Genomic DNA, 21,321 nt, shown 5'->3' with positions numbered 1-21,321 from the left:
ATAGGTGCCCAGACATCCTTTTTGTCTGCAGCTGTGGTTTTTGGGTTCTGGACCAACTCCTTCCTGACACAAAGGCCCAACTGGCTCCATTAGCCAAGAGAACTGTTTCATATGTACTGAATCTACTGGGATATTGGGGAAGCTGCTATTTCCCACACCCAACTTTCAAGCGTTTTTCTGGAGCTTGGTATTTTATTGGTATCATATTTATAGAGTTATTGTGTTTAGGCAAATATCTTTCTTTTTGTATGGGATTCCCAGACTCCACCTAATTTGAAGTAATAGTTACCACCTATGCTTATATTAATGAAATATCTTCTGAAGGAGATTTTGGCAGTTTGGCCCAACATTATGTTTCTTCCACAAGAATGTAAATCTTTCCAACAATTCTTTAGGATAAATTTGGCCTTTGAGAGCTTGATGAAATAGTAATTGACTTCATGCAAATTGGGAATTAATATTGAAAGATGATTTGAAAACCAACAGTTTAAACGCTACCTGAAATAATTTTGCTGGAACTTTTTAGAAATAGATTTCCACCTGTAACTACTATAATATTTGGCTGTCTGAGCAATTTATTGCTAAATTTGACTTAGGTTATGGTTTTTATCCCAATACACAAGAAGATTGTAATCATTTAGGCCTTTAGGAAAGGCAAATTGGGACTTTCCCCACATCTAAGCAAGCTGAGGACACTGGGAAAGTCTCAAGAGGAGGGATTGATGGATTGGTGGTAAAGAAAATGATTGCAACTTTCTGATTGATCATATAGTTATTAGAGATTGGCTATAATTATACATCCTGTCCTGGTTCAAGTCTTTGGTCCTGAGCAGCCAGAGAAAATGGCCTATTCCTCTATGGAATGTAGTTTTTGATAAGCTTTCTCACAAGGCCAAAGTTTATTTTATAGCTGTGATAGTCCTCAGGATTTAAGAAATGGAAGAAGAGTGTGTCACTACCGTTTATGTAAATAATTGGGCAGGAGGGGGAGATAATGGAAGCAGCTTTTCAGAACCTGTCATCAACTTTTTGAGGGGGGGGCTGGCTTGGTGGCTGCAGGGTGGTCCTGTGGGATGCCCAAGGGGGATGGAGACACGAGGTTATTGCTTGACCCATAAGGACATAACCCCGCCTCCAATGGGAGCCCACTTGGTGTAGTGGTTAGGAGTGCAGACTTCTAATCTGGTGAGCTGGGTTTGAATCTGCGCTCCCCCACATGCAACCAGCTGGATGACCTTGGGCTAGCCACAGCACTGAGAAAACTGCTCTGACCGAGCAGGAATATCAGGGCTCTCTCAGCCTCACCCACCTCACAGGGTGTCTGTTGTGGGGAGAGGAAAGGGAAGGCGATTATAAGCCACTTTGAGACTCTTTTGCGTAGAGAAAAGTGGCATACAAGAACCAACTCTTCTCTTCCTGTTCTTCTTAATCTCATGTAATTGTATTGTTCTACACACAAATATGGGGACTCCTCTATGTCTATATTTCTTCTACAGTAAAAATATTAAAAGGTTTTTCTCTCATTGTGATTCATTGGGGATGGGCAAAAGAACCCTTATTTCTCTGGGCTTGCCTTGGGCTCACCACGGCACTGATAAAACTGTTCTGACCGAGCAGTGATATCAGTTCTCTCTCAGCCTCACCCACCCCACAGGGTGTCTGTTGTGGGGAGAGAAAAGGGAAGGCGACTGTAACCCGCTTTGAGCCTCCTTTGGGTAGGGAAAAGCGGCATATAAGAACCAACTCTTCTTCTTCTTTTTCATTTGGCTATTACTCTCCTGACAAATTGAACCAATGCCTGCCCTCTTCTTAGTGACAACCCTTCAGTTACTTAAAGACAGCAATCATGTTACCTCTCAACCTCATCTTCTCTAGGCTATACATTCCCAAAGTCCCTCAGCCTTTCCTCATAGGGCTTGGTCTCCTGATCCTGGATCATCTTCATTATTCTTCTCTCTACCCTCACAATTTTGTCCATGTCCTTTTTGAAGTGAGGTCTTTTGAACTGCACACAGTACTGCAGGTGCAATCTGACCAGGGTCCTGTCTGCACTCAAAATTTAATTCCAGTTTGAAGTAGTTTCTATTTAATCTTCATTCTGTTTGCATCTGTTCCTGCCCTCTGCATCTATGCTCTTCCTTTGATATTCTCCTCCAAATTGCAGCATTTAAATCTGCATGGTAATAAGAAAACCTGGATTGGCAAGATTTTTTCAGCCCCTCCCTCTATTTGTTGGAGCTGTTAACTGGTCTTTGTTGATTGGTTCCCAGCAGGAGCTGGACTTTCTCTTCCGGGCTTTGAATTTTGCTTTTCAGTGCTTCTTGTTTTAGAGTTAAGTGAATGCTTAACACTTTCTTTAAAACAATTAATTGTGTGTGGGGGGGAACACTTTTCAAAAGTCTTTACTGATAAACCACCATAGACATACTGCATTCAAAGTCTCTATGCCAGGTTTTCTGGTGTTTTCTCTCACTTTTTTTTCCAAAAAGAAGACAGGCAATGGCCCCTCCTCACTTTATGAATTTCTTCTTCCACCCACCTCCCTGTGAAGCACATGTGGGCTGATCCTTAACTCTTTCTTGTAGGAGTGCTTCTCACATTGCTTTAAAGGACTTGTATATTAGGGTAAACAGCTTAGCTCAGACATATTTTAGGCAGTACCGGAAATGAAAGGGTCTGCTGCTGCTGGGAGCCAACCAATCAGTAGAGACCTCAGCACAATGTCCATGCTGAAGGCATGGGTAATCTGCACCTGGAAGAGAATGCCATGGACCCACGTTTCCTTGTTGAAACAGAAAATCCACTCTTTGATATGCCAGGGAGTAAGTACTGTGACTGCAAAGTCAATCTGCAGCTGTACAGATGCGAGAAAAAACCTGAGCAGCTTCAGAGTGGAAATCGGAGTCATGTGCAGATGGCTTTTTATGAACTGAACCCAAAAGATTTAAAAGCCCAGTGCAGATAAGCTCCAGGTTAACACACATTGCTCCCCTTAAGTGTATCTCACATCCAGTATACATGCTTCTTATTTTTGTGACCCTGGTGTAGAACTCTGCTCTTCTTATTGAATTGCATCTTGTTCTCATTTCCCCACTTTTCCAGCATACTCAGATCTTGCTGAATTCTATCTCTAAGTTTGTTAATCCTCCTAATTTGGTGTCATCTGCAAATTTAATGAAGAGTTCCTTCACCTCCTCATTCAGATAATTGATAACAATATTGAAAAGTATTGGAACCTGTGGCACCCCACCGCTCACCTCTCTCCAATCTGATGAACTACCATTTATAACTACTCTTTGGGTGCAATTTTCTAACCAGTTCCCTATCCACCTATCCATGCAAATATGCAGTCTGTAGTCTTCCAGTTGACCCATCAGAATTTCATGGGGAACCTTCTCAGATGCCTTACTGAAAAAGCCTTATTCTCTCTGCCACATACATAGCACAGCAATTACTAAATATGTACATTAGTACACTTATATTAGTATGTATATTAGTATATTTTTACTAATATGCCCATTGGTTATACCTTGACTTTCTGATTTGCTTTTATCTGAAATACGTACCCTTCATACATGGAATCCCTATTGATCCAAACTCCTCAAAATTCTTTTTTTTTAAATTTTGCTGAGAATGTATGTTGAGATGGGTGATAAATGTGATTACATATGATTTTTTCCATATAATTTTTGGTCTCATATTTCAGTGTGGGATGGCCACTAAAGTAAACTGAATCCTTTTCTAAGTTATATGTCACTCAATGAGTTGAATTTAGTTTTAAAGTTAAAAAAAAAAAGGTTAGCTGGATCTCCTGTGGCAAGTAAGAAAATAAAGAAGTTAATACATGAAAAAGTATGTATAGAGCAAGTGTGATGAATAAAGCAGAGTAACCTTTACATGTGTCTATGTGAAGTGCTCACTTGATGTACTGGAACTGTTTTGATCTAATGCACTTACAGAAAATGTACAGCAAAACTGGGACTGCAGCTGAGTAGTAAAGTGTCTATTTTATATCTCCAAGGTTACAAATTCAATCGTTTACATCTTGGTTTAAGGATCTGAGAATAGCTGAACTGGGAATGACCTCAGTTTGAGAGCTGCTGATAGGGTAGACTGAACTGGCTTATAAGGAATGTGGTCTGATGGTTTAAAGCAGGTCCTTACATTTGGGGGGGAAAGTATAAGCCAGTAATGAGGCAAATGTTTTCTGTGCCTCCCTGTCGGGGCAGACAACACTGGTCTAGATCTAATTGTTGCATGGCAGGGGGACATGATCTGGGCTATACAGGGGACACTGACACCATAATTTGATGATGCTCTTGTGTCAAGCAGCTCTGACATTGAACTGGATCTGTGAGAGATCCTGTGTCATTTCCAGTCCACTGGGATAAAGAACTAGCATGAGAAGTGTCACCTTGGGGTACAGCATGTGGAATTCCTCAGATTCTGGATCAATGCTGTTGGTATGCACCCCATGGCATCCAAAGTAAAGACCAAGTGCCTCAGTTGAAGCATAACTTCTTGGGTCTGCTTAACTTCTACCATTTGTTCCTTCCCAACAATGCAGCTATCACTGGGCCATTGTACCACTTATTAGACAAAAAGGACCCATGGTCCTGTGGCGAAGCTCAATTGACAGTGTTCAACATAGTCAAGAGCCCCCAGTCTTCAACAGTGTTTTGGTACACATCTCTGAAGAACTAGAAATCAGCATATTTCATGTATGTTCCAGTTTGCATAAAAATTGCACTAGCTATTTTAGAATCTGGTTCTTTATATCAGTGTAAGAATGCTAGGCACCTAGATTGAAATTATCTCCCAGTTTTAGTTAATTTTCTTCTTTCTGTGGTTTTTACAACAGTAGGACAATTTGGTGAACTGGTTCTTTGAAAATAAATTATATGTCCACAACACAGGGCAAAGGTAAACCCAGCTTTTAAAAATCCATTTCACTCTGCAAGCATCTCTTCTTTATTATTCCAGTTCCAGCAAAACTGTCATATTGCCTGTAATATTGGTTTTCCACAGAGGAAAGTAAACAAAGAGTTCCTGATAAGTACTAGTGCATCAACATTTGTGATTTTATCTTAGGTTTTCTTGGAATACTAAACCAGGAGCTCAGCCAGTGGGGAAGCACATTTTGCTAGTGAAAGTGCTGTTTTAATACTCACTTAAGGCTTGAAAGGCCTATTTCTGCAAAACAGGAACCTCAAAACCTGCTGTCAACAAAGCAGGCTAGATACTAGCACTGAGTCATTCAAAATATAAATCATTTTGCTATTGTCCAGACTTTTAATATTTTCTTTCTGGAAGCCATTAAGTCAATCAGCAGTCTCTCACTTGTCTCCATCATATCAATAGATTCTGACTGTCAGTTACAATTTATTTCTCCCCATTGCTGATTATCTGAGCTGAAAGAAATGCCCTGAACGTCACACACAATAATCTCAATGGGCTTTATACTACATTAGAGCAAGACTTTGTTTTCCTATTGCTCAGGATTAGTTCTCAATCATGGTAAGAATGCAATATTTGCATTCAGAAAAGTATAAGAGGGATACTGCTAGGGGATTTTTGCTTTTTGCTTTTTGTCATTTAAACATACTTTAATGTAATATGTGTAAACTAGAAATAGGAGGCACTGCGGTTTAGTAGACACAGTGTTGTTACTTGTGCAAGGCAACTTGGGCTGCAGAATGAACACTGGAAGAAATGAAATAGAGTTGTTATTTCGTATTTCCTTTTTAGCTTGGACTCTGTGTGTGTGTGAGTGCACACGCAGGTGTAGCAGTACACGTTAGTTCAAAATGATATTCAAAATGCTGTGACAGACATACATGGCTCGGGAGGAATTTGAATATTATGTAGATTTGGGGGGAAATGAGCGTTCTTTTCCTTCCTCTCCTAAGACTCCTGAACTCAATGTCATCCCAAATACAAAATTTCATGGAATTTCTTGCAACAAGATGTGAGGTTTGTCACTGGCAAAAGACTTTCAATGTCACTGAACACATTCATGGAAGTCAGGTACACCAGTGGCTGTTACCGATGGTAGACAAACCAGGTCATCCTTGTGGGTCTCCTAGATAAGGGAACAACATACTTTAGATCAGTGGTCCCCAACCACCGGGCTAAGGCCTGGTGCCGGGCCATGAAAGCCCCGGCACCAGGCCGTGGCTCCCTCTCCCCGCCCCCCCCCCCCACAGTGAGAAACTTCCCAGGCCACAAGCACATCGGCCGCTTTAGCGGCCAATGAGCTTGTGGCCCAGCAAGCTTCTTTTTGCGGGAGGGGGGGAGAGGGAAGCATGGCTGCCGGAACAAATGCACATGCATGGCAGGCCCGTGCATGCATGTTTGCATCATGCACGGCTGCAAACGCACATGTGCGGCATTTTCGCACATGTGTGCATGTGCGGCAATTTCGCACATGTGTGCATGTGCGGCAATTTCGCACATGTGTACATGTACGGCAATTTTGCACATGTGTGCATGTGCGGAAGTGCCGCGCATGCACGTTTGTGGCCACGCATGTTGCAAACACGCATGTGCAGACCTGCCACGCATGCGCGGCCCCCAGATCGCCCTCCCCCCACACCGATCCGCAGCCTAAAAAAGGTCGCGGACCACTGCTTTAGATGGGCTTACATCTGATACTGTGCTTGGATTCTTCCCAGGAACATTTTCTTACAGCTTATGCTACTGCACAATTGCAGCAAAAATCTGGCTGCTACATTAACAAACAGATTAAGTGTAACCTGTTGCCTTTGAAGAATACTTGGAAACTACATATAGTCCAAAATGTAATACATGGTTTATTGCCCACAGCTTAATGACACCCCTCATATAATTGATCCTATATCCAATTCAAAATGTTGGTGTTGGTCTTTAAAACTCTATACAGTTAGGGATGAGCCTATTTTATGGGCTATTTCCTTCCATTAAAACTACACCATCTCCAAAAACAATGGCAAGTATCCTGCAATTTTCCATCTAAAGGTTGAGGGGTTGCACTACATCACCAGGGAAGGTTCACCAACAGAGTTAAATTTAATGATCACCTTGGTTTTACTGAGAGCTAGTCTGTACATGCACATTCCTCATCATGTTAGTTTGTACATGCATATTCATCCTCATGATAGAAATGTTAGGCATGTGTATGAACCAGCACAGAACAAACATAATTCTCCCAAGTGGATCAGTTCACACAATCATCTGTAAGTTCCCAAATGGTGAGTAATTGAATGAGAAGAAATCAAGTAATGTGCATGACTATATGAACCAGCTTAGTCATGGATTGGGATATAAATATGTAGCTGGATCTTGAGAGAAAGTATATTATTTTGGATTCTAGAAGCAAAAGCTAAATCCAAGGTCTCTCTGGATGAGAGCCAAGAAACTTGCAGAAATGACTATAAGTGACTGACAAGTGACTTGAGGACTATTAACCTGTTCTGGTTGTAGTTCCCCTGAATAAGTAGGCTTGTTACTTTAGGGTGCTATTGGATCTTGGGCTATGGTTTCAGGCTCAGGGCCTCTGCAGCATATAGAAGCTTTTATCAGCTTTAGATGACATGTCAACAATGCTTATTCCTCAAAAAATATGATCTGGCCTTAGCGATCCTTGTCCAGGTTAAATTCCTGTAACACACTTTATGTGGGGTTGCTGTTTTTAAAAGTCTGTAAATTTTAATTGGTCCAAAATGTGATGGGTGATCAAGCTTCCAAAATCTGTTTTTACGGTGTGCTTCCAGCCAGAGGAATTTTATGAATATTCTTTTTAGGATGTGTTTTGTGCTTTTTTATATTCGGGCTTGCTTTTAATAGCTGGTTTTATTGCTTGTTTATGGCAGTTTATTATTGATTATTTTTACTGTTTTAATGATTCGATTGTATTGTTTCACTTTGTTGGCTGCATCAAGCAGGTTTTCTCAAGAGGCCATATTTACATGTTGTACATCAATCTATTCTCCTTAGACACCAAGTATAACAGTAAGCTAATGTTGCAACCTTGTCCTCCCAACCACTCTCCCCTTCTTGCTCCCCACCCCCCAGATGCACACATCAGTATCTAAAGGACAAATGCCTATCCCACTTTTGGAGATTTCCTGCACTGAATATTAGGAATTATACAAGGTAGTGCTAGCATTTATGCATTCTGTCCATTTGTCTAATCACTAAATCTTACTATTTGCATTGTACTCTATACTGCAGGGATTCCCAATCAGCGGTCTGGTGGAGCTCCAGAGGGGGCCCGTGGCGTTTTCCCTTCAGCCATAATGGACTCAACTGCAAGGTAGGGAACCAGCTGCTTCCTTTGCTCCCCTCCCCCAAATGTGTGAACTCTCTCATGACTTGTGCCCCTGTGGGGGGGGGCAGAGCCTGCATGCCTACTCCCACATTAAACTGTCTCCTGTTCTGCCCCCCCCTTCCTCTCAAGCCTGCCTGTTAATGCAGATGGTGATGTCTCTTCCAATGACATGCCACTTCGGGGGTGTGGCAGGGAAGCTTGGCCAGCTGACTTCATTTTTGGAGATCCAGTCAAAAGGTTTTAAAAGGATGCTATGCTGAATACAGCTAAGATGAGTAGAGTCTCCCACCCCCACCCCCATCTGTGTATTTAAAAGCTGACAGTATAGCTCATTCTGTTCTTTGTTTGTCAGGTTTACAGGATATTTCAGGAGTGTGGCAGTTTCCCTATGAATCAGTTCCGTGGGGTTCTAGAAATGCAGAGCTCAAAAGTCCAACAGAGACCCATTACTGTTCAGTGTAATACCATTATTCCTGGGATCTTATTTTGCCTGATTCTAAGGGACTACTTAGCAGTATTTCTCAGCTGCACTAGTATCCTGCAGTCGATAGATGGGATAGACCATGCCAGCCACACCATTAAAAAAGAAAAGTTCTGCCTAACACAAAGCTAAAGAACTGGGGAACTGACAAGACTGCTCAAAATGCAGCACATTTCCCCGGAGAGCTCATTGCCAGCTCAGAGGAATCATTCATGCAACTCTTGTAGCAGGACTGTTAAAATCTCTGCCCTTTCACATTTCCACACAGGGGTGAGGATAAAGTAATGTCAGTCAGTACAGTCAGAATGCTGTCTCTTCCGTGCATGAATGTGCTACATGATGAGATTATAAACAATCACTACGTGGCATTATGTCAACTCTGTGGGCCTGTTCACTGCCATTCACAATTCAGGATTTAAAAGTTAGATGTACACCTATATTCTGTCACAAATCATCATTCCATTTAAGCTATATCGGGGGGGGGGTGATGGGCCATGTAACATTACAGTCTAGAAGCTGTTTACTAAAAATCAGTCCACTAATGTAGACTGAAAACCCCACTTTACCCATGAGTGTGCCCTGAAAATAAAGAGAAACAGATTTGTATAATGTTTGAGCCACCTTGTATACATTGTTATCGTATGCTTGAAGATTTTTGAGGAGCAGCTCTTCTATGAAATATGAGACGCTAATTATTGTAATGCTTTGCAGGGTTCTTGCCTTCTGTTTGACCTGACTTTCCTGGCCTACACAGAACACAGCATTTTACCTTGATCCTTAAGTGCAGATCACAGTATCCCATTAGACAGTATATCTAACTGGTGAATTAACCAGGTATGCTACATTTCCCTCTGTGTATTAAATTCACCCAGTTTCCCATGTGTATGAATATATGAAATGCCTTTAGAATCACAGATTTGAATGGGGCCATACGGGCCATCTAGTTCAACCTCGTGTTCAGTGCAGGATTAACATAAAGCATTCATGATCCTCTGTCCAGCCACTGCTTAAAGATCATGCTGAACTACTCTGACAGATAATTTTTTTCAGATATCTAGTCAATACTGTTCTATACATAGTTTAAATCTATTACTGTAGGTCCTATCCTCTGCTGACAACATGAACCACTCCCTACCCTTATCTAAGTGACAAACTTTCAAATACTTAGACAGCAATAATGTCCCCTCTCAACCTTCTCTTCTCCAGGCTGAATATTCCCAAGTTCCTCAGCCTTTCTTCATAGGGTTTGGTTCCCAGGCCCTCATATCATTCTTGTCACTCTCCTCTGAACCCTTTCAGTTTTGTGTACGTCCTTTTTGAAGTGAGGCCTCCAGAACTGCACACAATAATCTAGGTGGCATCTGACCAATGCAGTATATAGTGGGACTTTGACATCTTGTGATTTTGATGTGATCCCTCTGTTGATACAGCCCAAGACTGCATTCACCTTCTTTACTGCTGCTTCACACTGTCTGCTCATATTTAGCTTACAGTCCAAAAGTACCTCAAGATCTCAGTCAGACATACTGCTACCCAGAAGTGTATCTTCTCATTTTTGTGACCCAGATGTAGAACTCTGTATATATCCTTATTGAATTTCATCTTGCTCTCATTTACATGCTTTCCCAACATGTTCAGATCTCATTAAACTCTATATTCTAGGATGTTCACTATTCTTTCTAATTTGGTGTCATTTGCAAATTTAATTAGTTCCTTCATCCCCTCATCCAGATCTGTAATAAAAAATATCAGACCCAGTGCTGAGCCCATTGGCACCCTAGAAGAAGAAGAGGAAGAGTTGGTTCTTATATGCCGCTTTTCCCTACCCGAAGGATGCTCAAAGCGGCTTACAGTCGCCTTCCCATTCCTACTGCTCACCTCCCTTCAATCTGATGAACTACCACTGACAACTACTCTTCAGGTGCAGCTTTTTAACCAGTTCCCTATCTACCTAACCATCCAAAAGTCTAGTCTACAATCCTCCAGTTTACCCATCAGAACATCATGAGGAACGTTGTCAAAAGCCTTACTGAAATTCAGATAAACAACATTGTATCCACAATCTAGTAAGCCCATCAAAGAAGGCAACCAGGTTGGTCTGACAGGATCATTGGAGAAAAATCTATGCTAACTTCTCCAGATCAACAAATTGTCCTTCAGATGTTTGCAGCTCATCTCCTTTAAAATCTGTTCCATCCTCTTCCCTACAACTGTGGTCAGACTCACTGGTCTATAGCTTCCTGGGTCATCTCTCCTCCCTTTTTTGAAGATGGAGCTAACATTCACTCTCCTCCAGGTTTCTGGCACATCTCCAGTTCTCCGAGAGGTCCTGAAGATGATGAACAAAGGTTGCACAAAGTTCTCTAGAAAATTCTTTGAGCATTCTCAGATTCAATGAGCTTTTTATTTATTTCCAATAGTATCCAGATCGGTAAGAATCCCCATGAATTCAAGACTGGAGGAAGGGAACTTATTGGGAACTAAAGAAGCCTGTGATTTCTTACGAGGTGGTGAAGGGGGGGGGGGTGAATTAATAGAGCTTCAGAGGGTCCAGCAAGTTTCATTTTGTGATATATTAAAGTTTGTGATTTAGTATAATAATATGACTAACATGCTATGGACTCACCATCAGACCATGTATATAGTCTGGCTTCGGGTTTTAACAGATTTTAAAAACTGGTTTTGTTGCATTGCCTTAATTGAAAGCCATCTCTAACATTTTTCCAGAGAAGCATATAATTTTTCCAAATACATAAACAAACAATCCAAAAATGTATCCCTATGCTTGGAGCTTCTTCAAGCATGAAACGGAGGTTAGAGTGCCAAACTAGGACAGGAAAGATCCTGGTCAAATCTTGACTCAGCCATGTAGTGCACTGAACAACTTCAGCTCAGTTACGCTCTCTTGGTTTCAGTTACTCTACAGGTAAAAAGTTGGAGAGGAGAGAACAATGTGTGCTGACCTGACTTCTTAGAGGAATATTGGGATGAAAAAAGGACAGCTAAAGGACTGATAGGTGGGAGTAGGTATGTGGGTGCAAAATTTGTATGCAAAATGTCTCATAAATGTTTATATCATTTATTATCACAACCATACTATGAAGTAGGGTATTATTATATTATCATTTTAAATATTTTATTATTGCAAGACTACCTTGAAATTTCTATTAGAAATAGCTCTGCCTTCATATAGCCTTTCATGTTGTGATATGCAAATAGCTCTGTTCAGAGAACATCCTTACAGAAAAACAAGATATGCTGGCATTAATCTGGCCTGAATAGGAGGGTAGATAACAATGTAAAGATCTTATGTGTTCTCAGCATTCAAGTCTGGGGATCAGGGAAGAAAAAGCTGGTGTGAGCCATTAATCACATCACTAGGAAGGATAGTTTTTATTTTATTTTTTATTGTTTCAGAAGGAAACATCAAACTATATGGCTGGTGAGACTGTCCCTTTCCATCATTTACCAAATGATAAAAGCATGGCCTAAAATAATCTTGCCCTAATAAGATTTTACACACAATACAGAATCTCCAGGTCTCATCTATATTTCAAAGAAAATGATTTTGTCCCCCTCCCCATCAACTTCTTTCTGAAACATATTTTCTCTTTAATACAGCAGTCCTACTTGCGGATTTTTTCTCAGAAAACAAGGTGCTTAAAAGCAGACCGTTAAAAGCAGAACTCACTTTCATGGAACCTTCCCGCAAAAAATCAAGTTAATATACAAATGTATGTTTTTTAAAAAATGTTTTCTATAACATTTACATTCTAAATCAGCAAAAATAATGAATCTTTATGTCTGCAGTGATAAAGCCGGACTCTTCACTTCTCGGTGTCTCCATCCTCTGTTAGATTGCTTGCAGATCTGCTGAAATTAGATGTCAGTGTAAATTATGGGGTAAGCCATGTTATTTGCCAAGGCTATGAAGGGTAGACACATAAAAACAAGGTGCTATTGAACGTAATTCCTTCTGATCTTAAACTTCTTAAGTGAGAAGATTGGTGCTGATGTAGCATTTGCATCTCTGATTTGCTTTTAATTGACATAGACCAAATCTAAGATTTTCCACTCCAATAGTTTTTTTTAATTATTATTGTTATAATGAATTCCCAATTTCCCATGAGTAATAAGGAGTCCAAGGACAGGGGCTACAGAATGCTTTTTTAGTTACAAATTAACAACTAAACATAAACAAAATAGTTCACTATAGCTACCAGTCTTGTGTGAGGCTCCCTACAGACCCCACAATTTACCCTTCTAAGTAATGTTGATTCCAGATACATTCCTCTCTCTCTCTCTCAGCTTCAAAACCTCCAGTTGTTCTGTTTTACACAAACCCAGAATCCTCCAGGGTACTGGTTTCAGGCCCCACCCTGCAGTAAATTGCCAGCGCTGGAAACACATCTCCTTTCCGTGAGCTCTTATTGTCGAAATACCCTTCTGACATCTGTGACCATTAGCGAGCAATACACCCAGTATCTGTAACATTACTATTTCTAGCCATTCATTTTATGGAATATACCAAAGTATCTTTTATGGTGAAGAAGGAACAGCTGTGATTTCAGGAACAGATGTAATATAAATGTAAAAGTGTGTAGTTTCAGCACAAATCATCTCAAGTTGAAGAATACATTAGCCCTACTGTATTCAATAGGACTTTCTCTGAAGTAAAAATATACAACAGTAGTGTCTGACATTCAATGTATATATACACTCATAGAAAACATACACATACTTTTAAAGTCTAAACGCAGTTGGACAAAGTATTGACAATGAATAAAAAGAGATGTAAATATTTCAAGACTCGCCTGCTTTAATGAGCTGAAATCTGACCTATTGTTTTACCCAGAAGGATAGTAACTTCATAAACTTATCTGAACAAGAAACCAGTGATGGGGAAAACTCCGCTTAGCCAATAAAATATATCAGCAATTTGCAGAAATTAATCACTCAATGCAAGTTGCAGAGCCCTAATTCCTGGTAGACAGCTATGTTTGTACTATAGCTTTAGGGTCATGTTTTCCAGACAAATTCATTAATAAGAAAAGAATTGAGGCTAGTTGTTTTAGCAAGGAGAAAAATTAATAAACTGGAGATCTGAGGTGGTCTAAAAACAATATGTGTGGGTTTTTTTAAAAATAATATATAGCAAATTATAACAGGTAAAGGTAAAGGTATCCCCTGTGCAAGCACCGAGTCATGTCTGACCCTTGGGGTGACGCCCTCCAGCGTTTTCATGGCAGACTCAATACGGGGTGGTTTGCCAGTGCCTTCCCCAGTCATGACCGTTTACCCCCCAGCAAGATGGGTACTCATTTTACCGACCTCGGAAGGATGGAAGGCTGAGTCAACCTTGAGCCAGCTGCTGGGATTGAACTCCCAGACTCATGAGCAAAGCTTTCAGACAGCTGCCTTACCACTCTGCGCCACAAGAGGCTCTAAATTATAACAGAACATTAACAAATATGAATAATTCATCATAGACTACTACATTTCCACTAAAATATGAGTGGGGTAGGGCATTTTCAAAAATTGAAATGCTGAAAGTGCTAATATAAAATTGCTTAATGAGTTAGAGCTAAATGATTCTCAAACAACAGATCTTCAGGCTGGGATATAAAGTTATTCTCTCCAGATTTTACATGATATTATTATTATTATCCACCAGGGAGGGGGTGGGCGGGCATGGGGGGTCCCTGTGCAGGGGGCCAGGGGTGTGTGGGGGCCGCTACCATGGGCCCCCCTCTTACGAGCAGGCTTTGAAGCCTAGTTGTTTACATAAACAGTAGTGACACACTCCTCTCCCATTTCTCTAGCCTTGAGAAGGACTATCTCAGCTATAAAATAAACTTTGGTCTTGTGAAAGAGCTTATCAAAAACTACATTCCAGAGAGGAACAGGCCGTTTTCTCTGCCTGGTAAGAACCAAAGACTTGAACCAGGACAGAATGTAAAATTATAGCCAATCCCTAATAACTATATTATTGCAAGAGGGTTGCAATCATTTTCTTTACCACCAGGCCATCACAGGTCCAGGCAAATATTGATTACTGCAGATTAATCTGAAGTATGAGTAATGAAAGTTAATGCAATTGTTTTTTACAATGGGCAACCCAATCCTGAGGGCTGCTTTGGTGGTGCCAACAAACTGCTGACATAATGTCCAGGCATTAGTCAGATCCCTATGTATATTTTGCATGGGAGAAAACAATATGTGTTCCACTCTGAGGCACAGATGGCATACTGAGCATGGTGAGCTCCATAGGGACTCCAGCAACCCACCAGTCATGCAGTGATGCCCCTTGACATGCCCCTGAGCAGCACACACAAGCACCACTCTATTACCTGCTGACGAGGCCCTCCTCTGAAGTGCATGCCATGGCTATCCAAATAACATTTACTCATCCTCTCTGTGGGTTGCACCTCAACTGTATCCATTCCATCTGCTGCTGCTGCACAGGAATCTGATCCTGCAAGGCAGGGCTCCTTGGCCAGCCGATCCACAGAGCATAACGGGCCAGCACCAATCACTCCTCAAACTCTAGTTATGCCTTTTTCCTCCATTGGGGGCAGCATGGCAAATGGCCATGTTAACAGCCTGGTACAGGCCTTACACATCATACGTTTGCTCCCTCCAGCATCAAAGCCTTGGTACTCTTTCTTGTAAATATGCCCCATCACATGACAAGGGAATACTGCTGGGAGCAACAGCCTCAGTTTGCCCCCATACTCACACACTGCCAGCTTTGGCTATAGGAGTCCTCATTGTTGAGGCAGCATCTAGGGTGCATATGAAAGGGAAGGGGGAGATGGGTGCAGACTCCTGGGCCAAGTCCTGTTTACCTTCAGTGTGTGTCACCTGAGATGGGGTGACATTTAGAGCAGGTGGGTGTAATCTCCGCCTTGGTTGTAAGTGCCAAGTGCGCTCTCTCTCTCTCTCTCTCTCTCTCTCTCTCTCTCTCTCTCTCTCTCTCTCTCTCTCTCTCTCTCTCTCTCTCTCTCCCTCCCCTTGACTAGTTTGAGTATATCATTGATTTCAGCCTCTGATTGATATCATTATTTTTATGTGCTCTGTGGACTAGGATTAGATTAACAGGGACCTTAAGATTGTAGCATTCCTTGTGAGAGGAAGGGTGTCCATGCAGGCCCTCTTCAGTAGCAGTATCCTTACCGCCCTCCATGTCTTTTCCTTGTATGGATATTCAGACTCCTTTGATCAGTTTTCACAAGCACAGAGGTTGTTTCAGAGTCTTCTTTTCTCAGAAGAAATGCTTCCTATGCACATTTGCTGGTTCAAATATTAAACTTTGGGCAGCAGAGAAAAACACAGTAGAAATGACTTCTTTGGATTGTATAAAGCCTCTGACAATAGCTCCACAGTTGGCGTGCTGAGGCAGCAGCTTATTTACAGCACAGATTAGCCTCACCAATACCTGGCCCTCCATTCCTCTCCCATGATTGCTTCTTCTCTGCTCCTGCCCCCCCCCCCATCATCTGCTAAGAGTATAAACTCTTTAAAGCAGGGACTGCAGTATTTATTATGTTTGTGCAGGGGCCAGCTGAAGGAAACCCAGACTTATGATTGAGAACCCCTTGACACAAAGGAGAGATTATGAATATATTAGAGCATGGGCTTTTCCCCATGTACCTTATTTGATCACTCTTTTTGTAACACGAGATATGAAAATTAAGCTATAAGCTATTAATCTCTTGCATATTGGGGGGTGGGGGAAACAACATCCATATTGTTAGCACAACTCTAGCGACTAGCAATGAGCTAAGATAAACTAAGCTGACAAGTATTTTCTGGAGCTCTTTTTCATTTCTTCTGGGTATTTTTTTTATTATTATTATTTCTTTCAAACCATTCCATTGTTGACTCCAAATGACAAAGCAAAGAACAGACTCACTCTGCGCAGGGTCTCCTTTCCCATTTCGTGTTGAAATAATGGGTTTCGTTTAAGCCACCCGAGACATAATAGAAGTACGTCCGCATAAAACTATTAGAAGGAAATGCACAGAACAGCACCACAAAGTGAGTTTCAAAAGCCACCATAAAAATCACAACACAGGAATTAGAATTCTAAACATCAAAGCCGTGGAAACACTTTAATGATGGCAGCCAAGAGAATAGCTTGCAAGGGCAGGGGGAAGGGGTGGAGGGAGGGAGATTGTCTTTTCCATTTGATTATTTTATTTTGCAATTTAGAAATCCCTGCACTTTAACAACTGCCTAAGAAAGCAATGTAAGAGTATTTCAGAAACTCCTAAACAAATGTTAATATGTGTCATTTTTATTTTGTTCTGTTAGCTGCTTCCTCTTTTCCATGCCATTTGATGCAGATCTGATGTTTGTGAGTGTAGCAACCTCTTTTCCCCTCACAGCTGCTTCAGTTTGCCTCTGTTTTCCTTATTTAACATGAAGCATGCCATTTTATTTGGGAAATGACCTGAGTATAGCGGGAAATTCAGTGACCTCAGCTCACAGCCCCTTTGCTCCAATGCATAATGCCATTCCTTCCAGCTGATAATTGTCAGGAGAAGGCATTCATATTAAAACCTTAATCTTGCTCAGAAAAATCTCCATGGATAAAAGCATATAATTTGTACATTCCGGTGTGTATCGAGCTGTCAGGCATGGATTTATTAGCTTTACCTGCCTGTGACACACAGAGGACCACTTTCCTGTTCTGCTGTTTTGGCATCTCGCTTTAATGATTAGAACCGTTTCCATCATCAGATACCCCCTTTCGCCTCCTAGAGAATCCTGTCAGCAGTGTTTATCTAAATGTAGAATTTTAGCAAGAAAATACTGCTTTAGTGCAGCTTTCCTTTGGGAAACTCAGCTCCTGAAATATTATTTTTCTTAATCCCCTCCCCCTGCCCCAGCTTCTTCCTCAGCACTTCAATTTCAATACAATTCCCTGCAGAACTTTGTAATCACTCTTAAGGTATCTTCTTGAGGCCAACGAATAGGTACACATACATACAATAAACCAGTTGCCAGGAGCTGTCGACAACAGATGCATTTTAAAACAGCACTGGAGCATCAGGGTGAACAGATCTCATCTGTGTTCTCCATTTTTGTCTAAAGAAGACTCTCTCTTTTCCTCCATTTCAGGGTCCCAGGAAATACACATACCAATGTATTCATGCTTCTGTATTTTTACTCTACCAATGAAAATATTAATCAGCTATTAATTGGACTCTTTCTCCACTCTGCCTGAAATTTGACAGTGATGGTTAATTTAAAGGCAACCTAAACTCAGTCCCTGAGAATTTCATCCCAGTTGACTGGTAGAAAAGAACGCTACAAATGGAAATGTGTATCTCATTCAAACCGATGGAAAGGAAAACCAATGTACTTAAGAATATGAATGAGTGCAAATAATAAAGTGAAGATTTTAAAAATAGTAACTGAAAATTAATCAATTACAAGGTATCAAGGGAGGAAAGGCGGCCCAGTCTTGTCAGATCTTGGAAGCAAAGCAGAATCGATACTTGGAGGAGAAACCATCAAGGAGGACTCTGCAGAGGAAGTCAGTAGCAAAATACCTCTGCTTCTAACCCTGCTGGGGTAGCCATATGTTGGCTGCAACCTGACAGCACTTTACACACACATCATCCAGCCTTGGTATACCTTTCTCATAAATGAAAAACAAAGAATTTGTTTGACCTTGTTTAACTATTTGACCTTCAGTTAGGGTTGCCAATTCCATTTTGTAGAATTCCTGGAGATTTGGGAATGGACCCTGTGCAGGAGAGGGAACTCAGAAGAAGGAACTCAGAAAAACCGCTCTGTCAGGAACTTTTTCTGAATGTTTAGCTGAAAATTCTTTGTAATTAATTCCAATCCATTGAGGAGATAGGTGTGCAACCTCATCTATGACAGGCACATCCTTGCCTGTGTCAGTGTTGCTTCCTCCCAGCCTGTGTCACCCTTCTCTTGTCTCCAGAGCATTCTTCCCCAATCCTTCTGGCCCATGATCATCCTCTTGTGGTGTGCATGGCTAGAGTGAGCCCTTCCCTTCCAGCTAATTCCTGATAATCCCCTCAACCTGGGCCTGTTTACTTCCAACCAAGATAGTGGGCATGCCCCGATGCCTCCTGCACCCCACCAGGTCATTACCTGGCCAAAATTGCATCTAGGTAGGTACTATAGGTAATGTACACAAAGATGAAAATACTTATTTATCATTTCACAGTTGAATCTGCAACCACATGTAGATTCAATAGGAAGTTGTCACCACATATAGAGTCAACAGGAATCTAGAACCAGTCTCAATGCCCTATTGGGTGTATGGTATACTTTATATGTGCTGCATTTTCACCTCACAATTCCATGTATACACTTAAGGCTCCTAGTCCAGAGAAAGAGTCTTCCCCTTTAAATGTATAGGATACAACCAACTTGTTCTATTGATTTCTACTGAATTTCAGCATGATGATGATGATGTTATCCGTTCAGTCATGTCCGACCCTCGGTGATTCTATAGGAAAGTTTTCACCATTCGTTTCTGTCAATGACCGCCTCTTTTAGTTGGCTCATGGTCATCCCTGTATCAGCTTTGATCATGTCGAGCCAGCGGATCCTTTGGTGACTTATGTTTCCTTTTGCCGCTGACCATGCCAAGCATTAATGATTTCTCCAATGAGTTTGATCTCATGATGTGTCCTAAGTGAGCTTTAGCCATAATATCTTGCTTTCTAATGACATAGATAATAGTTGGTTTGCTCCTCTCTAAAACTATCTTGTTGGTAACTTTGGCTGTCCATGGTATTTGCAGCATTCGTCTCCAACACCATAATTCAAAGTCATCTATTTTCCCCGTCTTCTTTCTTCAGGGTCCAGCTTTCGCATCTATAGCTTGTAATGGGAAAGACAATGGCGTTGATTAGCCGGCACTTTGTATTAATATCCAATTTTCCTTGTGACATTCCATGTTGCAATGGAATTTTCTGGTTTTCTTTTGGCTCAGGCCTCTGCATTCTCCATGGGGCTACATTGGCAGCTATGTGTCCCGGAGAGTTCTCCCAGCTGCATCATAAATGCCAGGTTACTGGTAGGGAGCTGTCCCCCTTCCCCAGTGGCTTGTTCAGTACTTCATGGCCTGGGGAGCCTACCACACCATACCATAGTTGATGTACTTTCCATAGAATTTCCTTGGCAAAAAAGACGGGGTGTGTTGCCAGGTCCTCCCCCATGCCTCTGTAATTGGCCTGCGGGCTGTGACCTCCACAGTTCACCCCCTCACCATGTTGAGGAATACAGTAGGACTTTAAGGGGGGAATTTCAGCATGACTAGCTTTAATGGGATCAAGGGAGAAAAGTCTTTGGCATATACCTTAAAAATTAATGGGAGGAGTAATCCTAAGTATATTTATATGGGTTCTACCTTTAACAATAAATGCAACATATCTTGGAGTGAAGCATCAGGTATTGTAAATACCTTGAAACGAGCAATATTGTTAAGCTACCAAGAACTATAAAGACTTCTACTCCCAAAGTTCTTTGTAAAAGGATGGCCATCAAGACAATGCAGCTACAAGTCCTAGCCCAGCAAAACCATGGATGGAATTAATAGAATGGCTAGAATTTTAACATTTCCTTTCTCAAGTTCCATTTAATATTGCAGAAAGAAGCACATCAACATGCCCAAGGCACACTGCTTGCCCAGAAAGGGTTGCATTATCTAATCTTTTGGGTATGATGCCCTTCACACATTCATCCAAGTGCATGGATGCATGTATTGTTATCTTTTGAAAGTAATAAAAACCAGCCACTAAGGAAATGTTGTGACATCAATCAAAAGGTATGGATGCTCAAAACCTGTGAAGCTCACCATGAGCTACAGCATGTATAAGGAAATCGTACTAGGCGGAACTCATGAACCATGTAATCCTCCACACAAAATCTGAAAAGACCAATTTCTGAATAAAGTAACATTTCACAGGATATTTTTAAAGCAAATGAACAATGTGACATTGAAAAGGGCATGAAGGTATAATAGGATGGTGTGAGGCACAGTGGGTGGGAAACAGCCAGCTACTCACACTTCCTAAAGTCCAATTGGTTGCAATGTAGGCACTTAGGTATGTTGATGCAGAAAAGTTAAGAGGGTCACTTTGTATAATATTCCTCTTATTTGCTCCTCTCAAAATCTTTTAAAATGATTTCAGAGTGTAAGGTTTTAAATGCACTTTGACCTCTATGAACAACACAAGAGGATACTGTGAGTAAAATGTGTAAGTGCGATATGAACATAAATCATGTGTTTGCATGCATATTATTGCAAATCTGGGATCATATGTTTTGACATTTTAAGCCATTTCTATTGTCAGTTGGCATTACAATCCTAGTCCTGTCTATTACAAGTTTGGAGGAAAAGTAGATTCAGGTGGGCAGCCATGTTTGTCTGAAGCAGCAGAACAAAGTTTGAGTCCAGGGGCAACTTTAAGACCAACAATGCTTTATTCAAGGCGGGAGCTTTTGTGTGCAGGCACATTTCCTCAGATGCCTGTATATG

General features: G+C 41.2%; 1 long non-coding RNA gene across 8 annotated transcripts in view; it reads left to right on the top strand.

The window, feature by feature from the left end:
- Window positions 1-21,321, top strand: part of LOC143820456 (uncharacterized) — an 89,871-nt gene that overhangs the window by 31,961 nt on the left and 36,589 nt on the right. For 4 of the 8 annotated variants that reach the window (XR_013225360.1, XR_013225350.1, XR_013225351.1 and 1 more), the window contains exons 2-4: window positions 8,212-8,293; window positions 8,438-11,816; window positions 12,600-12,692. This is a non-coding gene — a long non-coding RNA (uncharacterized LOC143820456). Of the gene's footprint in view, window positions 1-8,211; window positions 8,294-8,437; window positions 11,817-12,410; window positions 12,693-21,321 lie in introns of all 8 variants that reach the window. The other 4 variants (XR_013225354.1, XR_013225359.1, XR_013225352.1 and 1 more) reach the window with 4 other exon arrangements.

This window comes from Paroedura picta, chromosome 1 (assembly GCF_049243985.1).
Source record: "Paroedura picta isolate Pp20150507F chromosome 1, Ppicta_v3.0, whole genome shotgun sequence".
Taxonomy (NCBI): Eukaryota; Metazoa; Chordata; class Lepidosauria; order Squamata; family Gekkonidae; genus Paroedura; species Paroedura picta.
The sequence above is the reverse complement of the archived record's forward strand: the minus strand, read 5'-3'. Positions and strand labels throughout refer to the sequence as shown.